The sequence below is a fragment of the Danio rerio genome, chromosome 10 (genome assembly GCF_052040795.2).
Source record: "Danio rerio strain M-AB ecotype USA chromosome 10, GRCz13ab, whole genome shotgun sequence".
Lineage (NCBI taxonomy): Eukaryota > Metazoa > Chordata > Actinopteri > Cypriniformes > Danionidae > Danio > Danio rerio.
Genome location: NC_141030.1, coordinates 46,706,898 through 46,721,319, shown reverse-complemented (window position 1 = coordinate 46,721,319; position 14,422 = coordinate 46,706,898). Strand labels below are relative to the sequence as shown.

The window sequence follows — 14,422 nt, the reverse complement described above, 5'->3', positions numbered from 1 at the left end:
CGAAACATGCACGCTGCGTGTGTGAGTGCACGGTGAGTGCTTTCATTCATCGAGTACTTGTGTCTTGCGTTCAGTCTTCTGTTGGTAATGTGTTTAGCACGTGGTGCATGTTTACATGCACCATGTGCTTGTGTTATGAACACACGGTTAATGAGTTCTCTCATTGACTGCGTGTTCTAGTCTTGTTTTATGTGAGCGCATGGCTTGTGTTGTCTCTTTGTGTCATGTGCTCTCCCATCTATTGTCTGGTCCCACCCTCCTTGTTAACCCATTATTAGTTAATTATGTTCATCTGTTTGTTTGTTAATTTCCTACAGTTTATAAACCCCTCATGTCTGCTGTCCTGTGCCAGTTCGTCATCACATGTCGTCATTTGAAGTCTTGTCCTGTCGTGTTTCCAGTCCTGATCCTTGCCAGCCTGCCCTGCCCAGTCCCATTTGTTTTGTTAATGTTTTCCCCCTCGTAGTTTATTTTGCATTTTATTTAATTTTTTATTATTTAATAAATTCCCCTTTTCCCTGCACTTGAGTCCTCGCTCCTTTTTCCCCATTTCCCCTCACCAACCCTGACATTATACATACTTTACCACAACTCATATTCCAACAGTTATTTTTATTTTATTCTTTTTTTGCTGAATATTATTGAAAACAATCATTATATTGTATTATTATGAATACAACGTACAGTAAATATAAATATTTTCTCCAGTAAATATTATAACAAATAAAAAACAAGTCTATCCGGATGCATCAGAATAATGTAACTACTAGCTAACAATGTTTATATATTAAGCTATATACTATAATATGCCTGTCTTATCTGCAGCTGAGCTAACCTACCTGAGCTGTCTCTATCAAATGTCCTGTCTGCATCATTCTCATGGTCACTAAAACCCATCTCACCCTCACTTTCATTTGCAGGAAGAGCCAGTTCTGTCCTTTTCTTCTTTAAATTACCATAGAGCATGGTGGTGCTCACTAATACACTATTCCCTGTATTGATATCTATTCAAAAGTAGTATCGTCATTAAAACTAGATTTTATCCATAATGCAAATGCCATTAACACATGACTAATCAACATTATATTACTAGCATCCATGTTGTTATTGTTACAACTTAAAAGTTCACTGCTGGCCTTGCTAGCTAGCTAACCTATTGCATGTTCCACTATTGCACAGTGTTGCCATTTGGTAACACACATTGAATCGATTTACAAAAAACTAATTGATTTTAAAAGAATTGAGTTGTGAATATGTCATCATAACTTACTGGTGGTGATGTTTCAGATTTTATTGTGAATCTGTCATCCTTTAATCGTTTGTTTTTATTGAAGTTTACATTTGCTTTTAGCAACTACTCATAATAAACGCCAGTCTGTCAGAAATCGCGCTAAAGAAAAACACATGTCATGTGACTTAACCAAAGCACATCATTGGCTACTCTAGGGTCTTCTCTTTCCAATAAAAACAAAACAAAACATGTTGGTCTTAAAGAAAGAGTGGCAGGGAAATGAACATAAGTATCATGTTGTCATATGGTTACGCCGTGCAGTAGAGGGTTACTCAGTTATCCTGCTGAAAATAAAACCAAGCCTAAAGTATAGTTTAAAACAATTACTGTACATTTTACAGTAACTTACCGGGGAATTTGGTTGCCAGTAAGACTGTAGATTAATATTTACAATTGTACTGTACAAATACTGCAGAGTTTACAGTCTTGACAGGCAACCAAATATTTGAAAGATATCTATATGGTGCAGTTTTTTCTTTATTATGTACGTTGATATACACTACCTGACAAAAGTCTTGTTGTCGATCTCAGTTGTAAGAGCAGCAAATAACTTGATTTCTCGTTGATCATTAGGAAAAGTGGCAGAAGGTGGATTTCTCTGCTGAATCTTCTGTTGAGCTGCATCCCAATCATCACCAATACTGCAAAAGACCAAATGGAACCTGCATGGAGCCAAGATTCTCACAGAAATCTGTCAAGTTTGGTGAAGGAAAAGTCATGGTTTGGAGTTACATTCAGTATGGGGGTATGCGAGAGATCTGCAACATCAACAGCCTGAGGTATCAAGACATTTGTGCTGCCCTTTACATTACAAACCACAGGAGAGAGACAATTCTCCAGCAGGATAGCGCTCCTTCTCATACTTCAGCCTCCACATCAAAGCTCCTGAAAGGTGCTCTAGGACTGGCCAGCCCAGTCACCAGACATAAACATTATTGAGCATGTCTGGGGTAGGATGAAGGAGGAGGCATTGAAGATGAACCAAGTTGGAGCACTCACTCTGGTCCCCCAGGCTCTGCGAATGGTTGGGGAAATTGCGAATTGCATCAAAAAATAAACCATTACAATTGGTTTAAGCCTGGCAATGAAAATTCGGGACATTGCAACCTGCAAAACCTGGGAACTTAAAAGAAAAAGAGCCTAATTATTGTGCATCTGGATGTAATGTTTTAAAATAATACACGGCGGCTCAGAGAGTTAGAGACAAGATGAGCTAACTAGTAGTAGTGAGAGCGTCCAAGGTCGCTGCAATGGCCCCTTGACGTCAAAATTCGCCACATTAATCTCGTATTTAAAGGGGCCGTTGCAGCATATCAGTTACATTCCTGCATAAAAGATACTTTCTAGAGTGAAAATGTTGCGCTCTTATCAAATTCATGTAACAATGGACGATCATGTTGCGGGTGCTGTGGCTTTGCTCCACTTAATTATCCAATGTCTCCATATGTCTGAAATATCTTGAAGCAGTGATCCTGTTTTGTACTGTCGCATAAGATTCACGCTTTTTTTTAAGGATAAATATCTATAACATTAATGCACATCAGTAACTCGTCAGTAACTAATTTAACGTATTTTCCTGTAAGAAAACATTGTAAATAATTGGAAATCCGGCAACTGCAAGAATCAAGCCGTTGGGAACAACTGTGGTCAGAACCAAAGTTCAGAGGTCTGTGTTCTCTGGACTCCTCTAAAGCGGTGGACTTCTTCATTCTGATTGCTTGCCGCCGAACCGCATCACAGCTCATTACCATAAAGTTTACTTAATTTCAACTCTCATCGACGACCACATTGCGCTGCTCCTCACCACTTATCGCTGCCGGCTCTCAATGACTTCCGGCTACTTTGACACTTTCGCGGCTTTCGGTGTGAACGTACGGTTACACTTGTCAGATACTACGTGATGACGTCACTGATATGATGCAAATTGGTGCGTGATGTCATCTTGCAACATTTAGCTACTTTTCAGGCAGGCTTTAGCTACTTTTCATTGGAAATAGTTTGCAACACTGAAAAGAATGAGTTAGTTACGCTCTAGAAAGTGCATCAGCGACCACATTGTTCACTCCTTTCTTGAGTCGATTCTCAATATTGTAGTTTTGAACAATAAAGCCCACCACATCAGCCTTTGATTCTAGTTATACATTCACAAGAAAGTGAGAGGATTGAGAGTGAGATGCAGCTTTAAAATACAGTAACATATCGCATAACTGTCAAACAGTTCATATTACAGTTAAATACTGTGCAATTGACCAAAATCGCATGCAAATAGACTTTCTGTGAGAGTGAAGAAGCAGGAGAGCGTCATCTCTGCAGCTCTGCGTGTGGGCGAAATCATAACCCAGTTTAATTTACTGCTAACGCTATGTTTGCATGACTAAAACTCTTCTCTTGTGATTGTGTTGCACCCCCGGTCTACTGTATGCTTTGTGAATGTGAAGTGAGCGCACTTATCTGATCTAAACAGAACACTGCTTGTACATCGCCATTGTCCAGCGTGTTTATCCACAATGCATCAATTGAATAACTGCGTCTGCTACATATGAAGCCGTCACAGAGCTCTGATAAAGCTCCTGACGCTGTTTTTAATGCAGTCGGTGTCACCGGAGGCTTCGGAAAATATATTTCTCATATCTCATATTGCATTTGTGACAACTCCCCTGAGCTGAGGGCCGTGACCTGATTTGTTTGTTCATGTTTTCTAATGCATGGCTGTGCTTAGCCGTTCAGCTCAGTGTCAGAGCTGGATAGATGGAGCAGAGAAAAACCTGACCCACAGCCTGAACGTCACGCAAATGCATTCAAAATACACTTCATTGAACATGGACACTTAGGGCTCTATCATACACCCGGCACAATGTGGCGCAAGGCGCGGCGCAATAGTCTTTTGCTAATTTCAGCTCGGCGCAAGGAACATTTTGAGGTGTTGTTCCACACTGTTTAAATAACAAATGCATTTGCGTTGATATGTGCGCCCATAGGCGTTCTGGTCTAAAAAAGCAGGTGTGTTTGGCGCGTTGCTATTTTGAGAAACTGTAAATAGTCTGTTCTTTAGACCAGAACAAAGTCGGTCTATTGTCTTGCGCAAAACGCGCCTGGCTTACACACTACACACAAGATGCAGAGCAAATCGCAAATATCTTTATATATGAAAAATATATAATATATTAAGGATATATATATATATATATATATATATATATATATATATATATATATATATATATATATATATATATATATACAGGGCCGGAGTGGGACTCCTTTTCAGCCCTGGAGTTTCAAGCCTTGGACCGGCCCATCTCAATTCACAACTGACTATTAAAATAAGGTCATTTCCAATTCAGTTTCTAAGGACACTTTCACGTCATTTTTCAAGAAAACAGCTGCTTTAGAACTTCAAATTTCCAACAACCCTAACAGTATTATATGTCTTAACAATAAAAAAAAAAATAATAATTTTTCAGATGAGGTTCGAACACGGGTCGGCCGTGTCATATTTTAACGTGCTGACCACTGGACCACAGTGGCGCTGTCGATCTAATGTGGCTGGAATGAAAAACAAATATGGCACTATGTCAGATTTATTAATGTAGTGAATCATCTGATTTTCATTGGGCAGGTGTATTATTAATCAATATTAATTATTCGAATTCTTACATTCACTAAGGTGCCACTGTTTAGAGTCGAATGATGATAGTTACATCATTAATAATTTGCAGGCTGCATTTTGTTTACGGGGCTGCGAGAAAAAAAATAAAAAGAGCGGAGCTGCGGCAAAATAATGAATAAAAACAGTGAGGCTATGGTCAAATAAATAAATAAATGAAAAAAAGTGCAACTGCTGAGAGTGCAAGCAGCTAGGGACACTGGCCCTCGTGGCCAAAAAACGGACCGGCCCACCGGGAATTCTCCCAGTTCTCCTGATTAGCCAATCCGGGCCTGTATATATATATACATATACATATATATATATGTGTATATATATATAGGATATAAATATAAATTATTAAAATATTACAAAACATATCAATTTCTAGCCTACATGAATTTAAAAATCACTGCCTTCATACTTTCTTCATCTTGGGAGGCTTTTTCAGTTTATTCAATTTGCTTTTGTATAATGTTATTATTATTAGCAGTATTATTTATTATATCCATATTTATATTTGTTTTATTAAAAACAAGCTTAGATTTTTCCACCTGTCAGGTTTTAGACCATATGGGGCACAGCATGTGTATTTGGAAATAACTCAGTATTTTGAACACATTTTGTTATTATTGTGCATTTATTAGTTGCTGGAAATTAGAACTGAATTTAGAAATAGTTTTGAAACGAATCTTTTGGCTTAACAAACGAAATTAATTATTTATAGGCTAATTAATGTTTGTGTGGGAAGGTTTCCTTATCCACGAGAGCAAAAGCGAAAGTGAACTTACTTTACGTCATGTGCGCTTATGGCGCGACGCAGCTGACTCTTAAAGGGAATGGGAGATGAAACTCTGATTGGTTTATTCTCAAAACACACCTATAACTCATTAAGAAAATAAACTCAATCCTTTTAGACCATGCGCCACAGCGCAAAGCGGATTTTCCCGTCCTTAAATTAGCAAAAATGCGTCCTGACGCGCCCTGAAAGCGTTTGCTCCCTGCGTTTGCACTCTGCTCATGGACTGTCAAATAGAGCCCGTAGACATCACCTATGTACTATATAACTGCAGGTTAAAAGCTATTAGTTACTGTAGCGAATTAGCTCAAGGTTAAACTTCCCGCGCATTCTCCACCATAATAATGTAGCGCAGAGCTATTCAATTGGCGGCCCGCAGGCCGAACCCGGCCCCCGAGGCAACTTGTTCCGGCCCTCCAAATAGTGTGACTAAGACATGAAAAATAAATTTAGTTCAGTCGAAAAACGGCCGCTATAGCTATAAAGTGACATGCGTCTGTTCAATACAGCGCGAGCTGCAGAGGCTGCGCAGAGCGCAAGTTACCACACGCGAGTGGTGCAGACAGCCGAAAACATTTGGATATGTTTTGTAGAAAATGCCTTTTGTACAATGCACTGTAATCATTAATAGGGATGCAACGATTAGCTGATTTCACTATCAACTGCCATTTAATTCGTCACAGTTAATGAATCGTTAAGGCTTCTCTAAGCCGCATTTCTGTTGCATGGAAAAGTTATGACAAGTTGTCACATGTGCGCTAGTTTAAAGTTCCAAGTAGGCTATGTACACTGAGGCTAATACACACGCTCACCGGATTGATTAACTACAGCAGCGGCCGTTCCCATATCATGTCTTTTCCGCTTGCAAGTTTGTTATTGCTATTGTAAGAATGACAATATCCGCGCACAAGCGGAGCAATGTTAGACGAATTATTATTAAAATGATTATGTATGCATGAAACCAGATGGCAAACAGTTTATCTAAATAGCTACTTAGCTAATATAAAGCTTGAATTTACATTAGACATGATAACCGTGAAACCATGATTATTCTTACGACTATATAATCGTACAACCTAAATCTATAATGTTGCATCCCTAATTGTTTCGCAGTTCATAACACAACATATGAATGTGCCTGAATGTAGAATCCTACTTCAGCAATGCACTGCTTTCGTTGTGCGAAATACAACGTTTTAAATGTTTGTAAAAATAAAAATCAGTTGGACATGCAGTGATATTATGTTGTTTTAAAATACAATATATTCACTAGTTATGTGCGATACCACTGGTTTCCTATCCGATACTAATTAAAATATAGGCGAATATCGGCGATACCGATCCGATACCGATACTTTGCCCAAAATTACTGTTTGGGAAATTAAAGTAACAAGTAATGTACTAAAAAGTGTCACTTTATACTGAATACGAGACATATTATAGGTTATTCTTGTTTATTGATAAATAATTATCACACAAAAACAGAACCAAATTACATATTTATTGACAGCATCTGAGCATATAAAAAAAAAACGTCTGCCTGAACATCTTAACATAAAACAATACACTTTCACACCTTTTGGTTTAATGACATGTTAATCCGGTCCCCTTGAAGATTTTTAACCTTTTTCCGTTGCTTTATCATTGTCACAAAAACCCAAGACCCCAAAATACAGCCACATCGCCGCACTTTCTCCCTCTGTACCTGGATAGTGCCTGCCTGCTACACTTAAGGACACTGAGAGCGATGTCTGTCTCGCCCTGGCAGCACCTGTGCCTCTCCCTTCCTCCTCTTCTGACCGCCTAGTCATAATGTAGTCATATTCTGTGTTGTGATTTATATGTAGATGTTTCATTAGGTTTGTGGTATTACCACAGTACCTCGCTGTTGTGTTACACGTGTCACAAACTGCATCGTTTGAGTTTATGGAAGTAGCTCCACACAAAACTTTTGGATTTTTTTTAAAGAAGGTCGGGGGAATCCCTTATTATGGTAGGCATATCCCTTATTTTCACATATCAATTTTGACAGGAAAGGTTCAAGCCTTTCTCTGGCCTGAGGTCTCTGGGGTTTCTGCTTTCTTGGAGGTTTCTCTGCTTAGGTCTCTTTCTTTGTCGTAGGTTTCTCTTTTTGTCTTGACTTTCTTGGGGCGGTGGCCTTGGGCACAAGCTTTATAGGGATAGTTTGTATCCTCCCTCCAGGGCCAAGTTGACCAATCAGAAATCAACTTCCCTGAGACCTGTTTTATGGCTCTTTGTTCTGAAGTATAGTGATTTGCTTAGGTATTTTGATGTAAACCGAGGCAGAAATGTTCAAGTTTCTTAAACTAATGTTAATATGTTGCACTCGTGTTGACATAAAATGTAAACATTCGTTCCAAATTAGCTTCAAAACGACTTCAAACATGAGCTGTTTATGAGCTTGTTTAGCTTCGGTAGAGTTAAACATTGATTGCAGAAGTATTAAAACCATAATATTAACACAGGAGCAAGGGAAACCATGCAAAGCACATGATTACACATAAAGAGAGAATAAAAGTTTACATTAAAACATCAGTCTTAAGCAAGGAGCTTATAGAAGTTCTGACCAGGTCTCTGTTCAGTGCTGTGGGCACATTCCTTTGGGTCATAAATACCTTGGAATCAGATTACAACTGACCATTCAGGCCGTACTCACACTAAGTACAGTTGCCTCGAACCGGGCCAAAGCACGCTTGTCCCCCCTCCCGTCTCCCCCGACGGCCCACACTCACACCACAATCGGGCCTCGGCACGCTTACGTCATCGCTGCTGCACTGTTCAGTGAGAAGCGCTCTCAGCAGCACAGTGGAGATTTCTCTAGTTATATCGTGTCAGTCGTTTGTTATATAGTGACATGCAGTCAAATATTTCGCCAAACAGTCCTTAGGGATGCTGTGACACGCAGTCAGATGTTTCGCCGGACAGATCCGCCACTTTTGGTGCTCATAAACAATCATAAAGCTCTCGTGCTGCAGGAATGAGGAGGTCTGCTGAAGGCGCGCAGCTGTCGTGCAGTGAGAAGTTTGCGTATTTAATAAGCTACGGCAGTTTGCGTTCACTGAACAGTAAGAATGATTAATAAATCCATATGAAACACTCCCTTAAAAGTCACGTCTCGCTTTCAGTTTCGGGCTTTGGCGCATTTTGCACTCACACTACAAGTGTACCTCGCTCAGGCCCACCTCTTTCAACCGGGCCAGGGCCGGCCAAGTGAACCGTGCTTGAGCCCGATTCAGCGCACTCACACTTCTCAAACGATCCGGGAAACGGGCCTGGGCACGGTACGGATGGCATAGTGTGAGTAGGCCCTCAGTCTTTTCTGGGCAGAAGTTGGTGATGTGTTGGCTGACGCATTAGTTGAATGAAAGCAAAATAATGAAGTGTCTGATCTGCCATATTGGTTACAGATACTATTTAATTAGTTAATAGTAACTAATAAATTTATGATAACTGATAATAATCTTAATGTTTCAGATTTTGATTGTAAAGCAATAATGTGCACCTTTTGTAAAGCTGTGTTTTTCTGTCTGGATGAGTCTACGCTGAACACCCAGACTCAGTCATTTCATTGAGCTGCTGGAAAATCTGCTTTGTTTTCCTGCACACAGCTGTCAGTGAAAAGAACTCAATGTTCGGTCGCTTGAGATATATTCCTTTAAACGAGACGACAGGGATTTTTTTGCTGTAAGGTTAAATTGTAAGTGATTCATTTGTTTCTAAATGTTGAAAATGCATTCAGAATTGTACAGACTGATTTTTAGGAGCTCATCACAACACTTTTCCCCATTTTTCTTGAAGCCTGTTCTTGTATAATGCAAGCATCAGTTAATTTATGGGAACGCAATGTTCCTGATTAAATTTCATGCAAACTTGTGGAGGTTCAGTACAGTACCATACAGTAGAGCCTGTAGCATGAAGATTTAATAATCCCCTGAGAAAGCACTGAAGACTGTGTCCCAATTCCATTCCTCTTTGTAATTACAGTTGGATTGCTAAGATTGAAAACACATCCTTAAGGGAGAGAGCGTAATTACTTTACATTTGTTTGTAGCTTTAGGTGTGTACAGTACTGTATGTACAAAAACAGTGAGACGGGGACATGCACTCATTTGCATTTAATCTATAGTGCAGGAGTTTGCAGGACTGTGTTTTGAAGATAAATATAATGTATAATTAATTTAAATAATGATTAATTAATATTAGCAATATTAGTAAATCTGTAAAAAATTAGAAAAATCATTGCATTAATAGGAAAAAATCTTACACGTTTCATAATACTGACTTTTTATTCTGACTTTCAATCCAGTAGTTTTGACTTTACATTTCACAATTCTTGCTAATTTTACGTCTCAGAAATCTGACTTTGAGTCTCACATTTCTGACTTGAGGTCTCGCAAATTTAACTTTTCTTCTTTAAATTGTAACTTTACATCTTAAAATTTTGATCTTTCATCATTCATTGTTACGTTACGTCTCACATTTCTGACTTCACATCTCCCAAATAACAGTTTATATATTATATATTGCAACTCTCACTTTACATCTCGTTTCTGAGAAAAAGCTTAACTTATTTCTGTTAAAGAAATCTTGATATTCTGACTTCACATCTCGAAATTCTGCTTTTACATCTCGATATTCTGACTTCACATCTTAATATTCTGACTTTACATCTTAATATTCTGACTTTACATCTAGAAATTCTGACTTCACATCTCAATATACTGACTTCACATCTCAATATTCTGACTTCACATCTCAATATTCTGACTTCACATCTCAATATTCTGACTTCACATCTTAATATTCTGACTTTACATCTAGAAATTCTGACTTCACATCTCAATATTCTGACTTCACATCTCAATATTCTGACTTCACATCTCAATATTCTGACTTCACATCTCAATATTCTGACTTCACATCTCAATATTCTGACTTCACATCTCGATATTCTGACTTCACATCTCAATATTCTGACTTCACATCTCAATATTCTGACTTCACATCTCAATATTCTGACTTTACATCTCGATATTCTGACTTTACATCCCAATATTCTGACTTCACATCTCAATATTCTGACTTCACATCTCAATATTCTGACTTCACATCTCAATATTCTGACTTTACATCTCGATATTCTGACTTTACATCTCAATATTCTGACTTCACATCTCAATATTCTGACTTCACATCTCAATATTCTGACTTCACATCTTAATATTCTGACTTTACATCTCAATATTCTGATTTCACATCTCAATATTCTGACTTCACATCTCAATATTCTGACTTCACATCTTAATATTCTGACTTTACATCTCAATATTCTGACTTCACATCTCAATATTCTGACTTCACATCTTAATATTCTGACTTTACATCTAGAAATTCTGACTTTACATCTCAATATTCTGACTTTACATCTCAATATTCTGACTTTACATCTCAATATTCTGATTTCACATCTCAATATTCTGACTTCACATCTCGATATTCTGACTTCACATCTCAATATTCTGACTTCACATCTCAATATTCTGACTTTACATCTCGATATTCTGACTTTACATCCCAATATTCTGACTTTACATCTCAATATTCTGACTTCACATCTCAATATTCTGACTTCACATCTCAATATTCTGACTTTACATCTCGATATTCTGACTTTACATCTCAATATTCTGACTTCACATCTCAATATTCTGACTTCACATCTCAATATTCTGACTTCACATCTCAATATTCTGACTTCACATCTTAATATTCTGACTTTACATCTAGAAATTCTGACTTTACATCTCAATATTCTGACTTCACATCTCAATATTCTGACTTCACATCTCAATATTCTGATTTCACATCTCAATATTCTGACTTCACATCTCGATATTCTGACTTCACATCTCAATATTCTGACTTCACATCTCAATATTCTGACTTTACATCTCGATATTCTGACTTTACATCCCAATATTCTGACTTTACATCTCAATATTCTGACTTCACATCTCAATATTCTGACTTCACATCTCAATATTCTGACTTTAAATCTCAATATTCTGACTTTACATCTCGATATTCTGACTTCACATCTCAATATTCTGACTTCACATCTCAATATTCTGACTTTACATCTCAATATTCTGACTTTACATCTCAATATTCTGACTTTACATCTCAATATTCTGACTTCACATCTTAATATTCTGACTTTACATCTAGAAATTCTGACTTTACATCTCAATATTCTGACTTCACATCTCAATATTCTGACTTTACATCTCAATATTCTGACTTTACATCTAGAAATTCTGACTTTACATCTCGATATTCTGACTTCACATCTCAATATTCTGACTTCACATCTCAATATTCTGACTTTACATATCACTATTCTGACTTTACATCTCAAAATTTTGACTTTATATCTTGATATTCTGACTTTACATCTAGAAATTCTGACTTTACATCTCAATATTCTGACGTTAAATCTCAAAATTTTGACTTTACATCTTGATATTCTGACTTTACATCTCGATATTCTGACTTTACATCTCGATATTCTGACTTTACATCTAGAAATTCTGACTTTACATCTCAATATTCTGACATTAAATCTCGAAATTTTTACTTTACATCTCAATATTCTGACTTTACATCTCGAAATTCTCACTTTAAATGTCGAAATTCTCGCTTTACATCTTAAAATTCTGACTTTACACCTTAATATTCTGACCTTACATCTCAAAATTTTGGCTTTATGTCTCGTTATTCTGACTTTACATCTCCCAATTCTGACTTTACATCTCAATATTCTGACTTTACATCTCGATATTCTGACTTTACATTTCAAAATTCTGACTTTACATTTGATATTCTGATTTTACATCTCGATATTCTGACTATACATCTCAATATTCTAACTTTACATCTCCATATTCAGAACATTACATCTCCAAATTCTGACTTTACATCTTGATTTTCTGACTTTACATCTCAATATTCTGATTTTACATCTCCGAATTCTGACGTTACATCTCGATATTCTCACTTTGCCTCTCGATATTCTGACGTTACACTTTGAAATTATGACTTTCCCAGTCCAAAATTCTAAGAAAAAGAAAACAAAATGTATAATTCAGTCCACTTCCAGAAAAGCACATTGATATGAGCGTGAGCGAGTGATAACCTGAATAATAAACTCTTTTTGTGTGTGTGATTTGTGTGGTGTTCATTGTTTGAGGCTCAGAGGACTGAAGTGTAGAGAATGAACACACACTCGCTCAGTCAGCGCTGGATGGCACCACGCTACACTATACAGTAATTAGGCATCAAGGGAATATTTGTGGGACCGAGATAAGATGATGGATCCTTCTGCTATTAATCTTGAAAACCCTTCAACCTCCCTGAGAGCCGAAACGTGCTTCTCTTTGAGGAATAAACTCACATGAACATCTCGTACTAACCAGTTAACATGAGGAAGACAGATCCGTATAGTATTTAAAGATTAAGACGCCCTGCAGATTATGGGAAGGTGTAAGGTCCACTCAGTCAGACAATGACGGTGTCTATTAGTGGACGAAGGTTCACTGCATGTTCGGTCTTTCTAGTGCACAATGTTGATTTATATTAATATATTTATCCTCGTTTTATCTTACTACATTTATAAAACATTGATAAAGTTATTTAGTTTCCTTTCACATTACGTTTATTTTACATTTACTTTAAGATTATAATTGAATATTCTCTTAGATTCATTATTGTATGTTATTCTTGTTCATTCGGATTCCTATAACATCCTAAATCTTGTACTGGCCGAGTATACAATCTCTCAAGCACAAGCATGTCAGTCTTGGTCACTAAAGAGTGGCGATTGACCGCTATCCTAGTAAGGCAGAACCCTACTTACTCAGATTAGGATATTTTTTATGCGGTCCCCATAGAGCTGCTACAGTATCTCCTAAATCAGACAGAGCTATTTAGTCATGTAATAATCATTACTATAGAATTAAGCAGACCAGTCGTACTTAAACTATTAGTACCTTTGAGTAATCACTATACTATCCAAATAGTATTTAAGTTTAACAGATGAAGGTCTTTCCCCTTAGATAACCTTTTACAGTCTAAGTATACATGAATTAATGCCAATGTGTTAGTCGGATCTCTAAAAACATCGTATAGCGTGCCACGCTGCTCACTCTACCGTGATTTAGTCCGTTACTAACCTGTAATGGGGCTTGTGGTGCTATAGACTTAACGTAATCTACTAGAGATAATAACACCAACTACATTCAGTCAATTCATAAACGATCACTAAAACACATCAAATTCTCAGAGATAAATCCAAGATTAAAAGATGCAGACCTGACTTTAAAATATACAGTGTGGAACATGAAAGTTCCAGGCTATGGACTGATCTGGATAACAGAATTGCGTCGAGCATTTAGAAACTTTCCCTGTAGTAAATCCAAGAATCCCAGCCGTTACTTGAACCAGTGAACTTCTTGCTATGATGCGATCATGCTACCCACTGCGCCACCGTGCTGCCCCTAAATAAAATTAAATAATAATAAATCATATAAAAGTTTTTTTTTTTTTTAATTTTTTCCGAAATAATAAGTCAAAATTAAGTGAGTTTTTTCTTGAAACAAGCAAAATA

At 37.2% G+C, this 14,422-nt stretch overlaps 2 long non-coding RNA genes across 6 annotated transcripts in view; one reads left to right on the top strand and one right to left on the bottom strand.

Moving 5' to 3' along the window:
* LOC141376480 (uncharacterized) overlaps positions 1-14,422 on the bottom strand; it is a 56,597-nt gene that overhangs the window by 6,197 nt on the left and 35,978 nt on the right. Inside the window, exon 2 of the long non-coding RNA XR_015501627.1 lies at positions 1,795-1,932. This is a non-coding gene — a long non-coding RNA (uncharacterized LOC141376480). The remainder of the gene's footprint in view (positions 1-1,794; positions 1,933-14,422) is intronic.
* Positions 1-14,422, top strand: part of LOC141376479 (uncharacterized) — a 79,773-nt gene that overhangs the window by 54,412 nt on the left and 10,939 nt on the right. Inside the window, exon 1 of one of the 5 annotated variants that reach the window (XR_015501594.1) lies at positions 1,865-2,070. The exons of the other annotated variants lie outside the window; for them this stretch is intronic. This is a non-coding gene — a long non-coding RNA (uncharacterized LOC141376479). Of the gene's footprint in view, positions 1-1,864; positions 2,071-14,422 lie in introns of those variants that run through there. 5 annotated transcript variants of the gene reach the window in all.